We start from the raw sequence: 25,054 nt of genomic DNA, 5'->3' as shown, positions 1-25,054 counted from the left end.
CCCATACACACCTACACACCTGTGGGGCTATATTTCTATTGTTTTCGTTATTGGGGGAGAGGAGTTCAGAATTAGACTTTGTGTGATATGAGCCAATAATGATGATAGGAACCCAGCTTGGGTCGTCGCTGAGCCATCTCTGCAGCTCCTGCTGAAGATGATGCTTCTATATTTTCTTGCTGACTGGTCTGCCTTTGAAGGCGTTTGTATCTTTTTCTGCTCATTGGTCTCCCTTTGTACGTTCTGGATGCAGTTCTTCTCTTGTTCTTATGGCTATACCCCCTCTGATGATATGGATTCCAAGTATTTTATCACAGGCAGCAGTGTGTGTGTGTGTGTGTGTGTGTGTGTGTGTGTGTGTGTGTAGATAATGTTCATATGGGTGTATGCACCTGTGTGTGCCATACACAGGCCAGAAGTTGATGTTAGATGTCGTTCTTTATTGTTCTCTACCTTATCTTTTAAGATAAGGTTCCTCATTGAACCTGGAGCTCACCCATTTGGCTAGACTGGCTAGCTGGTACGTGCTAAAGATCTCCCTGTCTCTGCCTCCCAGGGCTGGAAGTACAGTTACAACCATACTTAGCTTTTTATGTGGGTGCCAGGTATTTGGAGTTAAGTCCTTGTGTTTATGTGGCAAGAGCTGACTGAGCCGCCTCCCCAGCTCTCTAGAGATTGCTGTTCCTTTCTCAATATTATCAACTTGAAAAGAAGACATCGTTCACAGTTTATTTTGGTATATTCACAAGAGTGCTGCATGAATCACTAACCCAGAACATATCATTCACTTCAGAGAGAAAATCATACCGTTAACTGCCAACATTCATTTCTTTCAGATACTCCACCCCTGTCAACCATGAATCTAATTTTTAATCATTGTGGATTTGCCTATTCTGGACACTTCTATAAATCAGACCATACAATACACCATTTTTTGGTGTCCGATTTCTAACACTTTACAAATAAAAATTTTTCAAAAATTCTCTATGTGTCAAACTTCATCCCCATTCTAGAGATGAGTACGTTTTGATTACCAGTTCATCTGTTGATAAGCATCTCAGTTTGTTCTGACTTCTTCCTATTATAAATAATGGTGCTATGAACAGTCCTGACTGTGGTTTTGTGTAGTATATGTTTTGATTGCTTATGGAGTTATATCTGAGAGTGGAGCCTCTGTATTCTATGTCAGCTCTAACTTTCAAAGAGGTGGCCAAGCCAAATGATGGTGACCCACACCTTTAATCCCAGCACTCGAAGGCAGAGGCAGGCAGATCTCTGAGTTTGAGGCCAGCCTGGTCTACAGAGTGAGTTCCAGGACAGGTTGGGCTACACAGAGAAACCCTGTCTCAAACAAAACTAAAAACAAACAAACAAACAAACAAACAAAAAAACCCAAAATGACAGCAGCCAATGAGTGGCCACTCTGTTCTCCAAGATGGCTGCCACATTTGATATTTCCACTAGCAAGATATGAAGATTGCAGCTTCTCCCGTCCTTGCCAACACTTATAACTAGCTTTTAGACGATGCAGCCATCCTATAAGACATAAGGTGTCACTTCTGCTGTTTTCACTTACTGTTTTCTAATTTGTGATATTTGATGTCTTTCAGGGCACTTACTGGCCATTTCATGTCTTCTTTGAGGAAATATCTGTTGAGATTCTTTGTTTTTTTCAGTTGGGTTGTTTGTGTTTTTCTGTTGAGTTGTAAGGTTTGTACATTCCAGACTCAAATTCCTCATCACACCCGGGATCAGATGCATGTTCTCCACTCCGTGGGTTCTTGTTTTACTTTGTTGATAGCAGTCATTGGAACATAAAAGGTTCTAATATACTCCAATCTATTCTTAAAATAGTTTTATTTATTCTTTACTCATTCTCACCCTAATCTCCCTTTCAGTCCACCTAGACACCCCAACATGTTCCCCACCCACCTTCATGTCTTTTTTTTTTGGGGGGGAAGATAGGGAACAGGGTTTCTTTGTGCATCCCTGTAGGCTGTCCTGTGACTTGCTCTGTATAGTAGGTTGGCTTTGAATTCAGAGATCTGCCTTCCCCTGCCTCCCAAGTGCTGGGGTTAAAGTGGGTAAAAGGGCATGTCCTCTTTTTTATTCCTTGTGACCCACTCTGTCCATCGGCAGGCACTGCCTGCAGGAGTGCTGATGGCTCTTGTTATCTAACCTTGTGTAGGTAGCAATAGGCCCTGTGAATTTATGAGTATATGGTCTCATCATGGATGTGCAGAAGTTAGTATCTCACACCTGTCTCTGCATCTCCTGTCCACTCTTCAGAGATGCTCCCTGAGCCCTGTGAGCGTTGATACAGATGTTTGATTTAGAATCAAGTGCTCAACAGCCACTTACTCTCAGTACAGCTTTCTGCGTTGTCTCCTGCAGAAAGCTTCTCTGGCAAAGGCTGAGCGCAGCACTAATCTACAGGTGTGAGCACCGATATTCAGGAGGCAGTTTGACAACATGTCCATTTAGCAGGACGATGTGAGATTCCCTCCTAGGGCCCATGACCTCTAGAGTCATGAGCTAGGTTTTCATTTTCAGGAAATCTAACATGTGTATCTTGTTCTTTGCTTATTTGTGTTTGAAGCATCATAGCAAAGGAATCACGGCCATGATTTTTAGGTTTTCTATTTTGAAGGTTTTATGTTTTAGCGTTATGATCCATTTTCAGTTTGTTTATGGTATAATGTAAGGTAAGTGTGATGGTTAAAGCTGTCAGCTTGACTCCACATGGTATGGCCTAGGAGTCCCACGAGGGCATTTGCAGGGAGAGTTGACTGCAATAGAAAGATACAGAATGTGGGTAGCACTGTAGCCTGGGGCCTTAGGCTACTCAATAAAAAGGAGAAAACGAGAGGTCTGGCACCCACATTTCTCTGATCGGACGTCATGGTTTCCTGGCTACAATGACTGTGAGCCAAAATAAACTCTCTCTGTCATGCTGGGTTTGCTCTGGTGTTTTGTCGTAGCAATGATTGACATAACTAGCACAGTAGGGATCTAATCTTGTCCCTTGTGTTCGAGTCCCAGCAATATTTTGGAAAGGACCTTCTTTCCCACCATTTACCACCTGATCAACTGTGTGCAAAAAACCTGATCAACTATAGATATGCTTTTCCTGCCTCTGAATTCCATGCACTGATACACACAGCCGTACGACATCAGAACAACCAAGTCGTTGTCAGAGTTTTGTCAAAGCTACAGCTTCGATATGAGGAACTAAATCCCCCAGCTTTATTTTTCCTTAAAATCTTTCTGACTCTCCTGTCTCAAAACATAAAATTCCACATGATTTCCAGATTTTTAACTTCTGAACAAAATATTGAACAATTTGTAGACTCTTGCATCTTAACAACTTGAGATGTTTTAGTCCACAAGGAGAGGTTGCTTTCAACACCATCTTTCTTTACACACTCTTTAACATAGTAGTCAGGATATTAAAGTTTTCATGATACAAATCTTGCCCTTCTTTCGTTTAATTTGCTCCTAAATGTCACTCTCTGTGATGTCAGCGTCCAGGCAATCGTTGCCTTAATTTAATTTTCAGATCCATTAGCATTAGAGTGTAGACATACAACTGGATTTTTGTTCATTGATCTTACATCCTGTGAAGCCATTGAACATTTACTCCAGTGTCTCACTCTGGGATAGATTCCTTCAGATCTTCTCTGTCAACACCACGTCTATGCAATTTCACTTTCTTGCCTGCCGATCCTGCTGGGTACAGACTCAGAACAACACTGAGTAGAAACAGAGAGAACCGACATTCTTCTCTTTCTGGTCTTTGGTGAATCTTTGGGCTTCTGTCATTTTCACCATTTAGGTCTTTCTTAAGTTTGACATAACTTTTTGATGTAACTTTTGGATTTTTATGTGTCCTTTATTGGATTAAAGATAATCCTTTTTTTATTGCTAGTTTATTGAGTTTCAGTGTCTCTGTCTCTGTCTCTGTCTCTGTCTCTCTCTCTCTCTCTCTCTGTCTCTCTCTGTCTCTCTGTCTCTCTGTCTCTCTGTCTCTCTGTCTCTCTGTCTCTCTCTCTCTGTATGTGTGTGTATGGTTTCATCTTTTAAAAAAATATGATGGATATTGTTAAATGATTTTCCTGAACTGAGATAATTGTGTTGGCTCCCTCCATTAATATGATGTTCTATGCAAGGTTAGACAGATGGCTCAGTGGTTAAGGGCACTGGCTTCTCTTCTAGAACACCACCCAGCACACACATACACTGTGGCTTACAACTGTTTGTAACTCCAGTTACAAGGGATTCAATACCCTCTTCTGGCCTCCAACAGAATCAGGAATATATATGATACACACACACACACACACACACACACACACACACACACACACGGCTAAAATAGTCATACAAACATAAAATAAAAATAAATAAATCTTTAAAAATATAACGATATATAATCATTCATATATTGGTTCTCTGAGTGTAGAACCAACTAATTGAGTTTTGACAGGCAGAAAATCTTTTCTAAAAAAGATAAATGTGTGTGAGTGTGTGTGTGTGTGTGTGTGTGTGTGTGTGTGTGTGCTGTACCATGTGAGTGTAGTGCCCACAGAGGCTAGAAGAGGGCATTGGATCCCCTAGAACTGGAGTTACAGGTGGTTATGAGCCTCCATGTGGGTACAGGGACCAAAACCTGAGTCCTCTATAAGAATATCAAGTGTTCTTAACCACTGAGCCATACTTCCAACTCCAAGAAATGTTTAATTTTAATATAGGTCAGTTTATCAATATTTTACTTTAGAGATTTTGGTTTTGTATTCTGATTATGAAATAGTTGCTTATTTCAAGATCACAAGGATCTCCCTGTGTTATCTTACTTGTCTTCTTGTTTGAGCTTTCGTATCTATACCTACACAAATCTGGAATTAATTTTCATAAAAAGTGTTTATGGAGGTAAACATCACTTTTGTCTACACTGATTTTGAACTGACCCATCACTGCTTAATGAAAAGACCAACAGCTACTTAATTGGACATAGGGCTCCATCAACAAGAGGGACACCATGCTCCGCACTGGAAACCTAGCCAGCTACCCAGAGCTAGTGAGGTCATGGATCTTAGAAAACAATCTGCCACCATCATTTTGCTAGAACAGCATAACCTACATTTTAAATCTTAGCCTTATGCTCACAGGTAAATGTAGCTACCACCGTTCACCAAAGAAGCCTCTCTTTAGAGCAAATGGAAAGCATCCCAGAAAACCACAACTGGTTTCACTGTAGGGAGTGACAGATTTGGGGGAGGGGACATAACCCCAGTTGTATACATCTGTATCACAGCTCCTGATTCTTCAGCTCAGGGGACATCATAGAAGAGCGATCAGAAAGACTTCAAGGGCCAAAATACTAGGAAGTCTGCTGTGAATCAGCCTCTCATAGGCCTGGCTGCATATGCAAGGCAGGAACAGAGGCAGTGTGGGCGGAAAGTTAATATGGAAGGGAAAACTTTCCTGGGGTCCCACCCTAGACAAAGGACTACAGACAAGTAGTGACTACTGGGAGAAGGAGAGTCAGCCTGACCCACGGATGAGCCTCTGACTGGTTGTCCAAGGCTGAGTGGACAGCCTTGAAACCATATTCAAACAAACAAGAATAAAAAGACTCAGCAGATTGTATTTATATATGTATTTGTGCATACATACACATTACATATACACATATACCTATATATATGACACTAATAAAGGGACTATTAACTCCAGAGTGGAGAGCCATGAGAGGGTTTTGAAAGAAGATAGCTCGAAAGTACTGGAAAGGAGGGAGTGATGTAATTCTATTTAATTTTAAAATGGTTTTGTTTTTCGTTTGTTTGTTTGTTTGTTTGTTTGTTTGAGACAAAGCTTCTCGGTGTAGCCCTGGATGTTGTAGAATTCACTCTGTAGACCATGCTGGTCTTGAACTCACAGAGATCCTGCCTCTGCCTCCTGAGTACTGGGCTTAAAGTCATGAACCACCACTGCCCAGCTTAAAAACAGATTTTTAAAAAATCATGTAAAAATAAACAAGAAAACTAGCTCTCATGCACCTTGAAGGGAGCCAGGACTCAGGCCGGCAAGCAGACTTCCTCCATGGAAGTCCTTCTCCAGGGCTTTGGTTTCTGACCTGACCTCCCTCAGTGATCAGATGTGACCTAAGACTGAGTCAAATAAACCCTTTGTCCCTAAAGTTGCTTTAGGTCTCAGAGTTTTACCTCAACAACAAAATGAAATGAGAATGTCATTATGTCACTTTGTTAGACGTGGACAGTGTGTGAGCTTCTCAGCGCTCGGCTCTGCTGGACACTTGTCTAGACTCGGTATTCTCTCAGTCAGAGCATCCTTACAAATCTTGGTACCCTTTAGTGTAAAACCCTGTCAGGATCTGTGTGGCCATTTTTGGTGTTTTGTTTTTTCCACATATGTTTTACAGTCAACTTGTAAATTTATATACACAGTCTCCTAGAATTTTTACTACAGCGCATTGATAGAGCCATTTAGGGGAGACACAAGATCTTCACAATATTGACACTGTGGTAAGTTTCACCAGTGTGCAGTCTTTAAAAGGTTTATCTTTTCTATGATTTTATTTAATAAGGACAAGTAAAGATAATAACAGATAAAATGATGATAATGACACCCAACACAGTCAGGGAACATGGGGTGCTTACGTTCAGTTCTTTGGGGAATTTCTATTTTTATTACATTGTAAAGTTAGCTGTTAAAATATCAGAAGTTAAAGGAGCTTCTTAAAGAAAATCATGACATTTTGTTACAGGTTATAAAAGCCACATTTGAACTAACAGGGAAGTGTGAAATGCCCTTGGATCATAGGGATTAATAACCACAAGTGTCAGCGATTTCCAAAGGGATAAGAACCTTAATTTTAATCAGAACGTCAACGGGGTTTTTCTTGGGTCCTATAAAGCCTTTAACATTTATGTCGAAGCAATTCTAAATATTTCCGTTTCACGAGCAACATTTTGTCTGTGAAAAACACTGATGTAGAACAGTTGTGCCAGATGCTAAAACTCTGGACCAAGCTGATATAATCACATGATAGCTGCAGGGCTTTGACACAACAAGTTTGTAGATTAGGAGACCAAGAAGTATAAAAGCCATTCAAGACGCACTTCAATGTTTGTTGGTTGTATTTCAAGATGGGGGTCTCATTATGTAGCCCTGGCTGTCCTGGAACTCTCTTTGTAGACCAGGCTGGCCTCAGACTCACAGAATTCCACCTGCTTCTGCCTCCAGAGTGCTGGGCTGAAAGCCGTGTGCAATCATGTCCAGTCCATTCAGAGGCAAAGCACAAGAAAGATATCATTTCAGTGCAGGGCAGAGAGATAGCTTGTTCATTTGTTTAATCTGTGCTGTTACTGTAACTGGTTGTTGACTTGAAAAATAACATCAACCACAAGTAATATCTTGAATGGGTTAGCCTGGATCTAAAACATTAAAAAAAAAAAAAAACCAGAATCAGGAGAAAATTGACATTAGCTCAAGATAGTGGGAATGGAGATTGTGGGGTGCAATGCAGAAAAGCTAGTGTGGGGTTGTTGTGGGGGTGCAATGCAGAAAAGCTAGAATTCATAAGGAGGAAATACAAATTTGTTGATAAAAAATTAAAACATAAAATCAGCTTTCTGCACACTATTAACTGATGGACTACTAGCTCTTTGCAACCGATGAATTAAAAATGGCAGCCACTAGTGGACCAGGGTGGCTAGGCAATACACAGACCCAGCTGTGGAGCACTGCTAATAAAACAGGTTACACTGCCCTAAAACAAGACTCTGCAGCAAGTTTCCAGCTGCCTATCTGAGAGACTCTGGCTGCAGACTCTGAGGTCTTTCCTTGGGTCAAAGAAACTTAGAGAAAAGTTGACATTAGAGAAAGGATTTGTCTAAGGTAGGCACTTTTTATCCACACACCAGAGCTTCATTCATTACACAATCACCTCCCTCACCCCCCTCACGTTGTTACCGCCCCACCCCCATTCCTTTTCACTGCTCAGGGTTCCACTGGGCTTTAACCAAAGTTGGATGTGGTGACTTCTGCCTGTAATCCTATCATTCAGGAGACTGAGACAGGAAAAGTGTTATGAGTTTGATGCCACCACCCCGCTTCACTAGTGGGCGACACTTTTAATTCATCAGTTGCAAGCCTGGGTCACAAAGTGAGTTCTAGGCCAGCCTGGACCACAATGTGAAACCTTGCCTTGCCATTGATATATATATATATTTGACATTGATATACATTTTTTCATATATATAAACATATATACACATATATATGTGTGATATAATGTATAACATATAACATATAACAAATAACAAACATATAACATAATATATAATGTACATATGTATTGTGAGATATATATATATATATATATATATATATATAAAGTTTTAACCACCCTACCCTTAAATCCAGTGTTATGTAGAACATGCATAGGTACAAACATAATTACAAAGTCTGCCACTTGTTGACTCTTTTACTGTCCAATTCAGAGACTTAATTATCAAACCTTCAGGAAGTAGAAGGCAAGTTTTTGCTCTCCTGTGGGAAGATGTTCCCTTCTGCCTGCTAGGGAAAAACAACGTACACCAACAAACATGTTCACACTCCTCACCTATCATTTTGAAAGATTTAAATTGCTCGATGAGCCCCGTACATACGACGTTATAGAAGAGATGGAGGAGGGCTTGCTTCAGCTGAAGGAAGCTCACAGTGCTGCCTTCAGGGTGAGATATGTGGAATTTAACCCAGGCAATATCCTGGTGGAGGCCAGACGTCAAGGGACATGTATCCATAGACAGTTTCCACACACCTGTTGGAAAGAAGTTAGAAGTACCATTAGTTTTATGGGGTGCCTGTAACATTAATTTCCAAAAGTGGGCCAGAGAAATGGTTTGGTGTTAAAGGGACCTGCCACCAAGTCTGACGACCTGAGTTCAATTTCCAGAACCCACGTTGTGAGTGAGAGAAATAACTTTCTTGGGTTGTTCCCTGACTTCTACATACCTTCCGAAGTACATGTGTGTGCATGCACAGGTTACACACACACACACACACACACACACACACACACACACTCACACTAAGTAAATGTAATTTTTAAAATAGCATTTTAAAAAGTTTCAAGTTAAAGGGTTGGAGAGATGACCCAACAGTGGAGAGAATCTATAGAATGCCTAGTCCCCAGCACCCACTTTGGACAGCTCAAACTGCCTGCAGCCCCAGCTCAAGAGGATCTGATGCCTCTTGCCTCCATGGGTACTTGCACTCTTGTGCGCAGACACACATAGATGTAATTTAAAAATAAAAATAAATCTTTCAAAAAAGCAAGTGAAAGGTAATGTTATAGACTCCTAATAAAATTCATCTAAATAGAATTTATTGTGCAGTCAGGTCAGGTCTAAGTGGTTCATTGTGTGTGGTTAACTTTCTCACTGCTATGTTATGTATTTCAGTCCACACTCTGAGGGGTGCACGCCGTCGGACAGCTGCTCATCAGCCCACGACACCAGACTGGAGTGGTGGAAGTCTGTAGCACGATTTCCTTAAGCCCCGTAGGTCAAGAAGCCAGCGTGCTATGCCTCTGTAGCTCTGCCCATATGGCACTGGGTCCTGTGCCAACTAGGTCTCTGGCTGCAAAAGTTCCAGAGCCTCCCCAAACTGCACCGCTGTATGAGGACTGAATATTCAATCACAAAAGCAAAGGTGGGACAAGGGTCTACATTTTACATTCAAACCACAACACACAGTGATTCTCATGGAACCTACACAGTGATCCAGTGAGTCATAGGAATCAGTCACCAAAGGTCCTCGTGGCAGATGTGTCTTGGTTAAGCACATGTTTGCGCTCCAAGAAGTTAAACTTTAAGTTTGTGCTTGCCACCTATCTAGTGTTCTGTATATTGGTCCCGTTTTAAAAAATGAAATAAAAAGAAAAAATGAATGTAGGGAGGGAGGGAGGGAAGGAGGGAGGGAGGAAGGGAGAAAATCAAAACCATGCCTGGTGGTGCACACCTATAATTCTAGCAATGAGTGGGGGAGGGGAGGGTCAAGTGGAGGCAAGAGTATCAGAAACTCAAGACCAGCCTGAAGCACACGAGATCTTGTCTGGAAATAAAAAGCAGAGGAGAGAGAAGGGAGAAGAAATCAGCACACACAGTATCTCTCAGAAATACAAGATACCGCCTGACTCTTTGTTTTAATCAACTGCTTTGGTTGCAAAGAACGCAGGTCACAAGCACAATCCATTGCAATTCCCAGGAACTCCGACTTAATTGGTATGCGGGTATAGCCTTGGCATCAGACTTTTACAAGCTCCCTGAGACGTTATAATGTGAAGCAAAGCCTAAGAATTATTGGCATAAATAACTTTGGTCTGAAGGCCAGTTTTGGCAAATAACTCCGAAAGCTGTTTTTGCAATTCTCACTCTGGCCACTAGATGGCGGATTGTCCACACGACAGCATTTCAATATCAGGTGTTTCCAGAACTGTACCACGGGCAATCAGGAAGCTAGGAGAGGTGAGATCAAGTATTCTGCAGGCTTGGCCTCACGTGTTGGCTGGCATCTTTTTTCTTTTTTTCTTTTCTTTTTTTTTTTTTAAAGTTCTGAGGGGTACAGAAAGGTGAAAGGGAAGGAACAAAACCATCAGATATTTTTAACCCTGGCTTTTTTCTGCAGTCAAAGTGAGGCAGTCCCTCAATTCTTCTTGGCTTACGTCTTTTTCTTGGGTGTAAATTACAGCAAGGCATTCTTTATAGAAAGGCCACACCCTTTGTTTGGAATGAGGCTTTTTGGAAACCTTTTAATTAAAAGTAGCTAGTTCGCCTTGTTGCAAATAGCCAAGAGGTACTATGTATTTATCACTGACTTTTGCTCATCCTGGAATCAAACTCGGGGCCTCTTGCAAGCTAAGTGAATTGCTCTACCACCGAGCAACACGCCCAGCCTCAGAAGAGCAATGTTTAACCCTATTTATAGATTCAGATTAGTGTGGGAGTAAATGGGGCGGGTAGGAGAAAATTGTGAAATCAAGAAGATTCCTGTCACCCTAACACACAAGAGTGTGATTTTTCCGGAAAACAAGTACCTCTGGGCTTAATTTTTCTCCCTTTGATCTGAAAATAAACACCAGCCTCTACACTTCTTGGTCGTGCACTGTTGGTTCATTAAAGAGCCATCTGCTGATTCCCTGTAAGAACTCAACATGCAATGATTATGGGCAAAGTCCAGAGGAACGACTTCAAGACAATTTTTGTAATAAAATTAGCTTTAAAACAAAGTGCAATCACTGTATCAGTGTTTCTGCCGTTTGGATTTTTTCCCATCGAAGTTTATAATATATTCATTTTGGCGGACTGTATAATTTCCGTATTTCTGAAGTCAGAGCACTCCTGACTGATGTTGGCTACATCTCCAAGCTGGAGAACAACAAGCAGGATGGGAAACAACCTTCACGGTCATCCGTTCACTCATTAGTCTGAACTTTCAGGCCCAGTGGACCTATCTACCAAAATCCAATTAGACAGGGTTCTCCAGAGAAAACAGAACCAGTAGAATAATTAATTGATTGTGAGGAATTGGATAATGGATTTATGGGGGCTGAGGAGTCCGTAACGGCAAACTGGAGACTGAAGAGAGCCGATGGTGTGGGTTCTGTCAGGAAAGCCAGCGAGACTGTTTCAGCTTAGCTCCAATCAGGAGATGTCTGTTGGGTGGTGTGTTAGCGCCTTCCTGATCAGTTCAAGTCACCAGTCCACTGGATGGCAAACCTAACAGCATTGTCCAAGTGTATGCCATGGGATTCTAGCTCCCTGGGGTGTTAATAAAAGCAATTTGGTACAAAAAGTTCCAGTGTCAAATAGGTTTGGGAAGTCCTGGGTAAGACCGTTAAACAGAAGCCTTTTCCCGCGGGACCTTCCCAGAGCCTCTAACATGCCTGCGTGCTTTGCGGTCACTCAAAAGAGGGTGACGCTTTGCAAAGCTCTCCAAACTTGCCATGTTGCTTAGTGTTTCGCTGTTGCAACAAAATGATTGAAATAAACAACTTAAGGAAGGAAGGATTCTCTCTGGCTCCTGGACCCAGTTTTAACTCACAAGTGGATGGCGGCTCTCTCCTTTGGGTGCCCATCACACAGCAGAGATAGCACAGAAGCAGGGAGCAGTAGAAGAAAGAGGTTCTCCTTGTAGTATCCAGGAAGCAGATGGAACACAGATGGCCACTCTTGGAAGGTATGTTCCTAGCACCCCACTTCCTCCAGGCAGGCCCACCTTCCATAGTCTACCATTTCCTAATAAGTTATAAAAACTCCGAGTCTATGTATGGATGAACCACCCAGTAGGTGACAGCCCTTAGGCTCTGCTTGTCTCTAGGCCCTTAGCAGACACACCCAGGAGTGTGAGCTCCTAATTTCATAGGTGTGTTTCAGTCTATCAAGTTGACCAGATTGACCATCACACTCACGTGACACAATACCTTGTTCAACCTTCACACCACCTCTCCAGGTACTGGCCCTTGTGGCTTTATCAAGAACTTCTGAGCAGAGAATATCTTTTGCCTGATTTTCGTACCTAGCCCCCCAGCTTGAGACGGTAAAACAAACAGAGCCAAGTGATGTTTGAAGGTCTCTGTTAAAAGCAATGACAAACCACAGATGAAAAAAACCAACAGAGAGACTGTGAGACTATAATCATCAAGTCTAAGCAAGCTTTGCTGGAGTCTACCACAGGACACTCGGACACTGCCTGGGGTCCAGAAGATGCCGAACGGACTTTGAGGACCTCAGACCGGAACCTCGGCGTTCACCATGGCAGATGCTTCAGTGAGTGGAAGAGAGGCTCACTTTTCCTAAGAGACAGGGTGAATGCTGTGCCTGCCATGGTCCTTGCTCCTCCTACACGCAGGTGCTGCACTTTCCAGACTCCTGTTGGCTATGGCCCTTCTGTCTGCTTTGCCAGCTCCGCGAGCGGCCCACAGGCAGTGGCCCTCAAAAGTCCAAGTTGGTGAGTGCTAGCGTTAATCTTCAACTTTAGAAGCTCCTGGAAGACCAGTGGGTGAGAATGCCTGAGGGGATCGTCTTGATTACATCAGCTGTAGAAAGGCTAGCTCACTGTGGTAGCCCACTCCTTGGGTATGCATCCTGGACAGACTAGAGAGGAGAAAGTGGAGTCAGGAAGACGGCTCAGCGGTTAAAGCACTTCCAGATTCCCCAGAAAGCTTTGTAAATACCCGGAGGGCATGCCGGCCCGCCTGTGATCCCAGCCTTAGAAGGTGGACACAGAGGATGCTCAGAGCAGCCTGCCTTCTGAGAGTAACCTTACCTAGGAGCTGTTGGTTTGATTGAGGGCCCCTGCCTCAGTGAATAAGAGGATTGATTCCCAGCAACAACCTCCGGTCTCCACACGTGTACATGTAGACACATAAGCAAGCACACACAAGACATGCACACACATGCGACGACTGGAAGACAAAAAGAAAACGAGAACGCCAGCATCCATCTGTCCCTCCCGACTCCAGATGCAATGTGACCAGCTGCATCAAGCTCCTGATGTCAGGACAACCCCGCCACAGAGGGCTATACCCTCAAACGGTGAGCAAAAGTAAGCCCTTTGACCTTCAGGATGAATGTTTATCACAGCAACAGAAAAACAAAACAAAACAAAAAACAAAAATAAAAACTAAGACAGAGTTTTTTCCGGCTCTCTTACTTCTTATCTGGAAACCCTAGGTAGTTCTCTGGGATGGAGCTTCCAGTGGCTATGCTTAAATGGTCTGCAGTGGTGACGTGGCAATACCTTAGCTTCTTCTTTTTTTTTTTTTTTTTTTGGTTTTTCGAGACAAGGTTTCTCTGTATAGCCCTGGCTGTCCTGGAACTCACTCTGTAGACCAGGCTGGCCTCGAACTCAGAAATCCGCCTGCCTCTGCCTCCCAAGTGCTGGGATTAAAGGCGTGCGCCACCAACGCCCGGCAATACCTTAGCTTCTTACCACCCCTGTGTCCTTCCTTAGCATTCTGTCGGTGGCTTCAGAGATTATACACTCTACTAGGATCAGGGGCTCTGGCTGTGGGATGATTAAGGCCCCATTAGTTTTTTCTATGTACTTTCTTATCTTGACTCCATCCCAGACCTGTAGAACCTGGGGAAATCCCCCATATCATTTCTCTGAGGTCTCAAACAGGAAACCACAGTTCTTCATGTTAGTGTCTATCAGCTTTGTGTCTCTATCATTCACTCATTTGACCTTAGGGGAGATTGTGAGGTGTCCTGCTACTCTGCCAGGTACCATATTTGTGTGTGTGTTTGTGTATGTACATGTTTGTGTTTATGTGTGTGTGCATGTGTGCAAGTGTGTGTGTGTGCACACATGCATGTTTATGTGTGTGTGCACGTGTATTCCAGGTGAATGAGCTAGGCTTGGAACTTGCCTTCATGAAGTTTTCAGTCTATTACTGGAGACACACACAGCATGTCAAGACACTGAGAATACTCTCTGTATTCTCAGGTTGCACTCAGCCATGCCCAGCCCCCAAGTACCTGCTCTGCCAGTGAGCTTCACTCCTTCAGGAGAATCAGTAATGGAAGCTGTGAAGTAGCCCCAGGTGCTGTGAAAAACAGCAGGAGGGTTTCTCCAGTCAGAGGAGTGAGAGCTGCCCTCCACCCCCAACTGAGTTCTGTGAGGAAGAAAAAAGGACAGGATGGGTGTGGAGGTAGAGCAGGGAAGAGAGACTCAGGCAGCTCTGAGCCTAGGCAAAGGCTTGGCAGAGGGGGAAATTCCTCTTTCAATGCAAGAATCTGCTCTGTAGTAGAAAGAGAGATGAGGAGAAAGGCCTCTTCCTAACCCACAGAAATGTGGTTCTTAAGCAGAAATGCATGGATCCCCAAGAAGCACCAATGTCTCCCTTGCAGGCCAGCCCTACACCATCTTTCCTGGATGGTTCAGCAACTCTGCAGGCATTTGATGCTACCCTCAGCCTCTGAAATTCAGTTAGATCATGAGGTTGACTTTGGGCAGACATGCTAAGCTGCCCTCCCCTGGAAAGTGCACACCGCTAATGGTGAGGCCTGCCCTCTTTTCTTCTCCAACGCGGCAATGTTCACGAGGGTGAAGTTCTGTCAAGAGCATCAGGACGTCCCCAGCTAGCACTTGGTCATCTCGTGGCAGAAGGCAGATGTAAAAGCCTGAGGGATTCTGTGGTACTGTGGTCCAGCCCATTCTGAAGGCGAAACTTACAAAAGCTGCTTCCGGAAACCCACGCAGGAGCAGGGCTGCTGACTGGTTAGCTACACTCCCTGCTAGGCCCCATGGAGTTCTTGGCCTCTGCCACTTCCCATGGAGAGATGCTGGGTAGGGCATTGAGTGTGTCATGTTTCTGCTTTTTCATCTAGAAAACAGCAACGATTGTATTCGCTGTGAAAATTACATAGGTTAATTCATGGAAGAAGCCTGGAAAGTTGCCAGGCACCGAGTAAGTGCTCAATAAATATTAGCTTTATTATTAATATTTCTCTGAAAACAAACAACAGTTGGGTGCCGCAGGTGGCCTGGATCCCTCCTTAAGAAAAATATTATCCAGAGGAAAACTCCCCAGCATCTGCCTTGGGGGAGAAGGGTATTGTATCAAGGGATGAAAGCTCAAATGTACCTACTAGAGGCACTGGGGAACAACGTAGCCCTATGTTTGGTAGAGGACTGGTTTAGAGAAAATAACCTCTTCTTCCATAAAAACAAGAGGTCACATGGAATGATCTGTGACAACCTTACTGGCTGGAGATGAGGTCGCCACAGAATGTGTATTCCAGCTACAGGGGTAGCTGGAGCCTTCCCCAGTGCAGGTGTACTGTTAGATTAAAAAGTAGGAGAAGCTGATTTTTTTTTAAGATTTAATTATTCATGTATTTTATGTCTATGAGTGCTCTGTGTTCCACCCACCAGAAGAGGGCATCGGATCCCATAACAGATGGTTAGGAGCCACTATGTGGTCCTGGGAATTGAACTCAGGACCTCTGGGAGAGCAGCCAGTGAGTGCTCTTAACCTCTGAGCCATCTCTCCAGCCTGAGGTACTGATTCTTAAGTGAATTGTTTTAAGACACTCTTTAGGGCAACTGATCATATCTTCTAGACAAGACAGGACCCTGTCTTGGTTAGGGTTTTACTGTTGTGAACAGATACCATGACCAAGGCAACTCTCACAAGGACAACATTTAGTTGGGGCTGGCTTACAGGTTCAGAGGTTCATTATCAAGGCAGGAGCATGGCAGCATCCAGGCAGGCATGGTGCAGCAGGAGCTAAGAATTCTACATCTTCATCTGAAGGCCGCTAGCAGAATACTAGCTTCCAGGAAGCTAGTATAAGGGTCTTCAAGCCCACACCCACAGTGCCACATCTACTCCAACAAGGCCACACTTTCTAATAATGCCACTCTGATCTGACCTCTGGCCTCTACATGTTCACACTCAAGCACAACAAAAACTGTTTTAGAAATTTAGTCGAGGGCTGGAGAGATGGTGCAGAGGTTAAGAGCACTCGATGCTCTTCCAGAAGACTCAGGTTCAAATCCCAGCACCTATACCAGGCAGCTCACAGCTCTAAGGATCCAACAATCTCTTCCGCTCTGTGAGCATACCTGTACACATGCAGCAAATATTCACACACATATAAACAGATTATAAAGTAAATACTAAAAAATTAGCTGACATAGTTGTGTTGTGTATCTTCAGGGTACAATCTGACACACTGACACACATTTACAGTCTGGGGTACAATCTGACACACTGACACCATTTACATTCTGTGTCCATCCAACCAAGACAGTTAGCAGCTGTCCTCTCACGCTTTTATTATTTCTTTGTGATGTGTGCATTCAAAAACCACTCTCCTAGGTATTATTTTGAAACGTACAATAAAAAGCAAGCTGTGGTCATGCATATCTGTCATCTCAGCACTAAGTAGGCTAAGGCAGGAGAATTACTGTATGTTTGAGGATACCCTAAGTTGCACTGCAAGTGCCAGGGCCTCATAGCAAGACCCTGTCTTTATAATACGAGTGACACGTTAGTGATAGTGTGGTCCTCCTACTGTGGGATTGAACTCGGAACTCACTCACTGACTCTATTACACTCGTGGACCAATTTCTCCTCACACCCCTTCCCCTAGCAGGGACCTTTGAGAAACTGGCTACAGTTCTAGCATTTATCGCCTCTCCACAGACACCCCTTTGTCTCCTTAGAATCCATTCTTCTGCCTGCTTCCACCAGTGACCAGAGAGCCAAGGTCCTGGTGGGTGGCCCTCCAGTTTCTTGTTGTTTTCTTGTTAACATTTATTTATTTATTTATTTATTTATTTATTTATTTATTTATTTATTTATTGCGTTCATTGTTTTAGACAGTCTCACTATGTAGCCAAGGGTGGTCTTGAGCTCATGATTCTCCTGCCTCCATCTCCCGAATGCTGACCTTACAGGTGTGCTCCCCATGCTTCCCTCCTTGAAGCTGTTCACATCTCCTGTCTCTGTGTGGTTCCTTTCAGACTCCCACTTTTCACCATACAGTGCGTTAGGAAGATGTTTTCCCCTTTCTCTTCTATTAACCTGAGTCAGGGGACCCCAGGAACTCATCAGCCATAGCAGAATGGTGGGAGCCTTCGAAACCATCACCAGTAACTCTGAAGTTGACACTAGGCAGCGCTGTTAAGGCAGCCATTCTCAGCCTATGGATTCTGACCCCAGAGGGGTTGCATGTCAGCTGTCCTGCATATCAGGCATTTATGTCGAGATTCCTAACGGTAGCAGAATTACAGTTATGAAGTAGAAACAAAATAATGTGGTTGGAGTCACCACAACCTGAGGAACTGTATTACAGGGTAGAGGCATTGGGAAGGTTGAGAAACACTGCTTTAAACTTTTTTTTCCCTCTCCGAAGAGTCAGTCTCTTATCTGTAGTGTAGGTCAACTAGCCAAGAGCATATTCAGGGAGTCACGTGTGGTCCAGTCCATCAGCATTCCCTAAGCCCTGTGATCTCTTTCAGGGAGGATCCACATACCAGCAGCCAGCACCACGGAGTCATGTCCACAAATATCTCAATCCTCTGGTAGCAACTGAGTGGGGAAGGTGACTCTGAAGGATGAGATTTTAAACAACTCCACACGTCGGTGTGTGAACACTTCCCAGGCCTGCCAGCGTTTCTGGCTGCCTTTGTCTTTCCACCTGGCTTTCACCAAATGGAACTGGCAGACGTTCCCCCCCTCTCCAATCTACCCCCAATTCCAGCCCCAATCCTAGTCTAATTTCTTGCATGTGGTCTGAGTACTTAGCTGCACACGAATACAAGGGAACAAGTTGGTTTTTAATAACACGGGAGAGGCAGAGAGGCAGGAGGCTTTTCTGGGTAATGAGACGCGGACAGCCTAGCGTTCTGGAAGAATAAAACCTTAACTAGAGATTTTTTTTTTCCCCTTTGACTCGGGCTCATTAATATAGAAAACACTTCCTGCCACATTAAATGATGAAGCTTTGTAATATGCATGTAACAGCACAGAACAAATTAACGTAGTTCAGGTGGAGTGACGGAGGCTGTGGGCAGAGCTCTTGCTTCTACCTTAGCCCTTCCGGCAGGCAGAGTATCTCTGGGACTGGGAACACGGGGGCTCTAACGGTCCTTAATGAAGGCTTGCACTAAGGCAAGGGGATCAACCACTGCTTAATGGGTTCTCCCAGGAACCCATTTGAGCACAAAGCAGCCTAAGGTAAAAGGTTCTATTGATGTTCTTCAAATATTTCTAACCATACGCAAGCAAGAATGGCAGTGTAGAAGGATAGGCAAGCGTTTGTCCACATGTCCTTGCCAAACTCTGTTGATCAGTGGCACCCAGAGGGGCTTCAGCCAGCAGACCATGGGAAGCCTAACCCACTCTGGGTAGCTTTGATTTCTTACAGCAGTTGTGCCTGTATCCCAGGCATCCCCCAGGATAGCACCAGCCATACCAAGACTGGTCTTGGTCACATGGGTTGACTCAGTGTCTCTTCCCATAAGCTGATGCCTCAGCCTTCCAGACTGGGGAGAGGCAAGACGATCTGATCTTGGCCATCTCGCTTGGTCTTCACAACAGTCCCTGTTGTAGAGGGCTGGTATTTCACTCATTTTTTTTTAAATGAGGGTAAAATTCAGATTACAGGATTAATCATTAATGGTTGAAAGAGTACTACCACTTCTACAGGGGAGGAAACCAGTCAAAAACAACTGGAAAGGCAGAGTTCTCCTGGACAGTGCTGGAACTCACCGTTGTGTTCCCAGAGCTAGAAATGAATAGTTGCTCAATAAACGATAATTGAATGGATGAAATCTAGAGTGACTGACAGACTACCAAGGGGCCCACCCTTCAATTTCATAATGCTTCCTGGTTGAGATGAACCTCCTTCCAGTTTCTTGGGGCTTGTCTCCACCAGACCCTAGGAATCAAGCCTGTGATTCACAGCAAAGTAGAGGTGCCTGGCTCACACAGGGGACTAGCCACGTGTTAAGACACTGGTGTCTCTTTCCTATAGGTATGTCTACGGGCCATTTTCTTGATTAAGGGCCTAGCTCACTAGGTCAGGACTCCCTCTGGTCAGGTGGTCCAGGGTTGTAGAAAGAAGTCAGCTGAGCAAGCCAGTGAATAGCGTTCCTCCATGGTCTCTGCTTCTGTTCCTAGCTCTAGGTTCCTGTCCTGACTTCACAAAGTGATTGACTGTAAAATGAAATAAACCCTTTCCTCCCCACAGTGTTTTTGGTCTGTGTTTTATCACAGCAATGGAAACCTAGCTAGGATACCCATCACGGCCTCTGCTTAAACTCTGCCCATCCCTGAGAGAGTACCCTGACTGAGAGAGTACCCTGATAGCATCAGGCCTTCCGTGAGGGAAACCATTGTCAGCTGCCCTCATTGTGTGTCTGTGGGCCAGTCACTTCTCTGAGTCTAATTCTGTCATCTGCTAAAAGAGACAATAACAAGGCTCGTTGTGTGGACCAGACCAAGCCTGTGCAAAGATGGTCTGATGATGTCACCATCAGAGCGTAACTGCAAACAGGGTCCACAGTGTGTACATAAGCATTCACTGTGCTAGGCTCTCTTTGCATGTTTAAAGTTTAATACACACATATTTTTTTTTAAATAAGGAAACTCAAGTAGATACTGCAATGAGTCATCTAATCATTGCTGTTGTTCTCCTCCCCCTCCTCCTCTTCCTCTTCCTCCTCCCTCTCCTCTTCTTCCTCCTCCTTCATTGTCATCAGCATCATTGGGTGCACTTCTGCCATGGCCCGAGTCAAAAGACTTAGTTCCTTTCCTTCCACCTTGACGTGGCCATCAGGGATCAAACTCAGGCGGTCAGGCTTTCGTGGTAAGTTCTTTATCAGCTGAGCCACCCTCTCCCAGGCTGTGAAGACCTCTTTGTGGGGGGGGGGGGAAGCATACCGCTAGGGACTCTGCACAGCTCCGGGAGGGACAGGGAGGGTCCTATGGTGGAGGAGGCAGATAAGTCAATCTCCTTCCTGTGCTCAGAAGTGTGGCATGGCCCCTGCAACTGGCAGTGAAACCAGAGCTCCTCAGTGGATCCATGTCACCCACAAGGCATTCCACTGTGGGGAATCCAGAGGACTTCCTCATTTCTGATGTTTCTGGTAACCTCCATTTTTACTTCCGTTCACCCACCCACTTCTTTTAAGTTTTCCCTGTTGGCTGCCAACAGGGTCCATGCTAACATGGCCCTATAGGCATATTTTTCTCCTGGGTCATTTATTCTTACTCCCAAATACTTAAGCCACTTTTAGTGTCCCATTCCTACCTTCCCAGGCAATGGTCCTCTGGATACCTCCAGCAGGATTCCCCGAAAGTTCTAGAGTCACTAAATATCTTCCAGGCTGTCCATATGCTAAGAGTTGGCCAGGTGATTTGCCGCCTCTCAGCCAGGCCAGTATATTGTGAGTGCAGACAACACAGGCCATGTCCCAGGGGAGTTGGAAGAGCCAATACACCATTTGCTAAGCTTGTTCCTGTAACTAGGAGCAATCTGTCATATGTCTGCATCCTTAAGTGAAGTTTAAGCTGAAAAAGTTCCCAGCAACTTCAAAACTGACAGTGACTGTCCATAAGTGATATATGAGAGATGATTTTACACTCCTAAAATAAGTGGTTCCTATACTAATTTCACCTTAAGCAAACTATCCCATAAGACTGCATTTATTAACAGACTGTGAGGTATTATCTGCCACACATCTTAGCTCACACAGCTCTGCTACCCAGGATTGGGGATGGCCACATGCATTTCCACATGGGAGGAAGCTGGCAAGCATGGACCTGGGATACCAGGGTAGGTCAGCCTGACCATACTGTCCCAACAGAGTCTTTAATCGAAGCCTCAGAGTCTCTATTTTCCAAACTGTGGGCATGCCTTGTGGTTCATTCAAAGGCAACCACAAGTGGCTACTGATGGGCCAAGTCAGGATGGCTTCATGATCAACACCATGGCCTTCAGCAAGCACACTGGCTGGCTTTAAACCCCCCGGCAACTTGCCCACTAGTGATCTGTGGGTGTCCTGCCTTGTACATGCAGTAAATTCTGTATAGCACTATATCCAGAATGTAACTATTTTAGCCCTTGGACTTGAGACCTAGTGCGAGAGGTTAGTCCCTCCTGAAGAAGGCAGGAGGGCCTTCTATGACCCTCCATCAACAAATTCAGAGCAGGCTCTCATGCTCTGTCCTTGGCAGGTTGTTTGTAATATGCACAATAGAGACTCTGCCTGAAGTCTGATTAGTACAGATCTAAACATCTCTCCTGTCATCCACCTCTGCCTCCAGACTCTTCCCTCAGCCACATGCTACACTCTCTGGGACTCTACACTTGACCTTCCTTTGGGTTCTGAGTGCTCCTGTAAGAAGTAGCCAGACAGCATATTAACCTACGTTCTGCCTAGCCTCTCTGACACAGCGTCAGCATCTCATTGAGATGTGGACATGTGTTTTCTCTGGAGGGGGTTGGCTGGCATGCCCTACACAGGAAGACACCAGAGAATGACTCATCAGGCCCACCATCACCAACTTTTCAAGTCTCAGGAGTCTCTTGAGCTGGTGGTTAAATGATTGACATGAAAATCAGCCCTGGTGGGGGATGTTTTCAGCAGAGACAGTAAATGCTAGGATACGGGGCTGTGGCTTTTCCTGTTGGCATGCAGATTAAGTACTGGCCAGTATGTCATTAGGTATATGGCTTTGGCTTTAGCCAGTTGATCTCATTGGACACCAGGAGTCTCAGGTAAATGATCCAATAGCCAGTGACAAGCCAGGGTCTACCACTGCAACAGCATCTGGCTACATTGGCAACATCTGTGGGAGCAGGCAGCAGTGCTCAGGGGTGCTGGAACCAGCTGCTATTTCCTGGTATCACTGACTAGGTCTTCCTTCAGCTTGACTTCCTTTGTTTCCTGCCCAGTTTTTAAGGCTTCTTCTGCCTTCGTGTCAGTTCCAAACTGCCCCTTTCTGCTCTGTTAGCCAGAACCAGTTCCTACTAAAAGTCTCTGTCTTGTAGAGATGCTTAATTGTTTGATAGTGCATCGGGACAGAGAGTGTTCCCATATTGCTTTCTCAAGAAGAAGAAGAAGGGCTGTGCTCATTTTCATAGTAAACCTATATGGAGTACCTACTGTGTGCTATGGCAGACCTAGTGTCAGAACATGGAGCTAATTAGGAAAAGCATGTCTCTGTCCTTGGGAACTTATTGAACTAAAAGAAGGGTGGCATCAAACGACTAATTATGGAATTAATTCTTCAGTGGGCCCTCCCATCAGCACTGGGTGATGTCAGTCTATAGGTAAATATTTGAGTCCCACAGTGAACACAAAGGAAACATGGAAACCAGAGAAAGCGCTCATGTCTCCCTTCCAAAGTCAGCGGTTCAGCTGGCGACACAGTCGTGTGCTCACGTAGCTAAGTAACCATCCCACACAAGTTCCCACACCAGAGGGACATGGGGATCTTCAGCGTCCAATTCGGGGGATCAGGGAAGACTTTGTGGGGGATTTATTCACAGCCTTGACAGTGGATCACAAAGAGCTCAGCAAATGAAGAAAGAAAGCATCCCTGTAAAATTAGCCACCTAAAGTCCTGCCACCCACCAAGGACCACAGCTTAGTACTGCCATGAGTGCCCTTTGAAGAGCCACCAGACAAGATCCAGTTATACACCATGTTGGCTCCCTGCTGGGTCCATTTAACACTGTGTTGTGGATATCCCCAACCCCACCCCCACCCCCGCCAATTATTCTACATTACTCTACATTACCATTTAAGCAGCCAGAGAAGATCCCATTGTATGGGTATGCTGTAAAGTGATCAAATCCCCATTAACGAACACTTAGTGTTTGGGTTAAGGGTATACATACTCTGGAGCCCCAAGGCCTGAGCCTGAATCCAGTTAGTGACCTGGCGGAGTGGTAAGTGGAAAGCCGTGCTTTCTGAAGGCATGGTCCTTCTCTTTAGCAGAGGTAGTAATCACTGTAGATGGTGATGATGTGGGATATTTAGAATAAGGCTCGAAATGGACAGACTATAAGCATCCTGCCATCCTGCCCAAAGTGTCAGATTGTACCCCTCCACTTCATTACCCCAAACACCCAAAGCACACAGACAGTCAAAAAGCACGGACACGGACAATCGTGAGAGCTATCATCTAGTCCTCTGGAAGTGTTATCGAGCTTTGGACAGGACACTGTGATTGGAAAGAGTCAGTGAACGAGGATAGCCTGTGCCTCCTTCCTGGAACCGTTGGGACCCTCCCAAGTCATCCACAAACCATCCAGTGAGGTTTCTTGATTTGCCTTCTGGGTGGCATCCTGGAATCTAAAGCAAGAGGAACATTCATAGCAAGTCAAGTCAGACGCTTTCACTACGATTTCAAGGAGGGGAAGCTAGAGTTGAGGCCATGTTTGAAAATATGGGTCAAATCTTGGTTTCTGTGGTTACTGAACACTGTCAGCCACTGAGACTCCCTCCGTGTGGGTGATGCCAGGGTTCAGAGGCCTGACAGCCCTGTCTAGCTCCTCTACAAGTGACACCCCTTGCCCCTCCCCAGGGTCTGAGGCTCCTCTCAGCCCTACTGACCCCCAGGCCCAGAGGGTGCAGAGCGACAACACCCAGGAGCAAGCTACTGCAGGCACCTTGGTCTTCATGCCTGAGGTTGGGGGCGGGGCGCTGGAATTGCTGCTGATGGGGTTCAGGATGGTCCCATACCCTGGCAATTCTACCCACTATTCTGCTGCTGCATGTGGGGACGGGTGCAGGGAGGAGGCCATGTGGGGCGGGAACAATGTAGTGGGTTGTTTAGCTGACTGTCAGCCTCGTTCTGAGATCCTCCTTTCCACGCCCCTTGGCCTAACCGCCACAAGCACAGCTCACAGAGGGAAGAGCCCCCTTATTTGGTCTTGGAAAGAAAGGGGAAAGGTTATCCTCGGATGCCTGCGGCGTTGGGTCATCAGCCCGCAGTTGCTGGCCCGTACCCGCGGGTGCAGTTCAGTCTCCCGCCGGCAGGTGGCGGCACCGCGCAGGGCCTCGGGAGATGGCCAACTGGTAAACAACCCGCAGGATCCGATGCCCTAGGGTGGGGACCCGCCCGGGTGGGGGTGGGCGCCTTCTGAGTCTGCACGTGGACAGTGATGCGGAGGGAGAAGCTGAGCCGCAGAGGAAGGGAATGGGGAGGAAAGAGCCCAATACCTTGTTTGTGGAAGAGCCAAGCTTCCCGAATTGCTCTGGCTGTAGGGTGTGACTTTGCCGTGATCGATTTCACGTGAGCCGCTGGAGAGTACGCTGTGCCAGGCGGGAATCTGTTTCAAAGTCACCCACGCGGGTGCAGGGAACTCGAATCTCTGAATGTGCGTCAGTAAGGCACCGTGTGGGGCTCTGCACCAGCTGGGAGATTAGCTTTCTTGCCCATCCTTTTCCCCCTCAATCTTCTCTCTACCCCCACCTCCACCCCTGCCTCCTCCTTGCT

At 45.2% G+C, this 25,054-nt stretch overlaps 1 long non-coding RNA gene across 1 annotated transcript; it reads right to left on the bottom strand.

Annotated features, from left to right (window-relative positions):
• Positions 1–6,689: 6,689 nt before the first annotated feature.
• LOC114628706 lies at positions 6,690–24,351 on the bottom strand. Its single transcript, XR_003712520.1, has 3 exons — positions 24,225–24,351; positions 8,648–8,845; positions 6,690–7,457 (listed from the first exon to the last, which is right to left on the bottom strand). It is a non-coding gene; the product is annotated as an uncharacterized LOC114628706 (long non-coding RNA).
• Between the last annotated feature and the right edge of the window lie 703 nt (positions 24,352–25,054).

The sequence above is a fragment of the Grammomys surdaster genome, unplaced genomic scaffold, assembly GCF_004785775.1.
Source record: "Grammomys surdaster isolate TR1022 unplaced genomic scaffold, NIH_TR_1.0 271, whole genome shotgun sequence".
Taxonomy (NCBI): Eukaryota; Metazoa; Chordata; class Mammalia; order Rodentia; family Muridae; genus Grammomys; species Grammomys surdaster.
The sequence above is the reverse complement of the archived record's forward strand: the minus strand, read 5'-3'. Positions and strand labels throughout refer to the sequence as shown.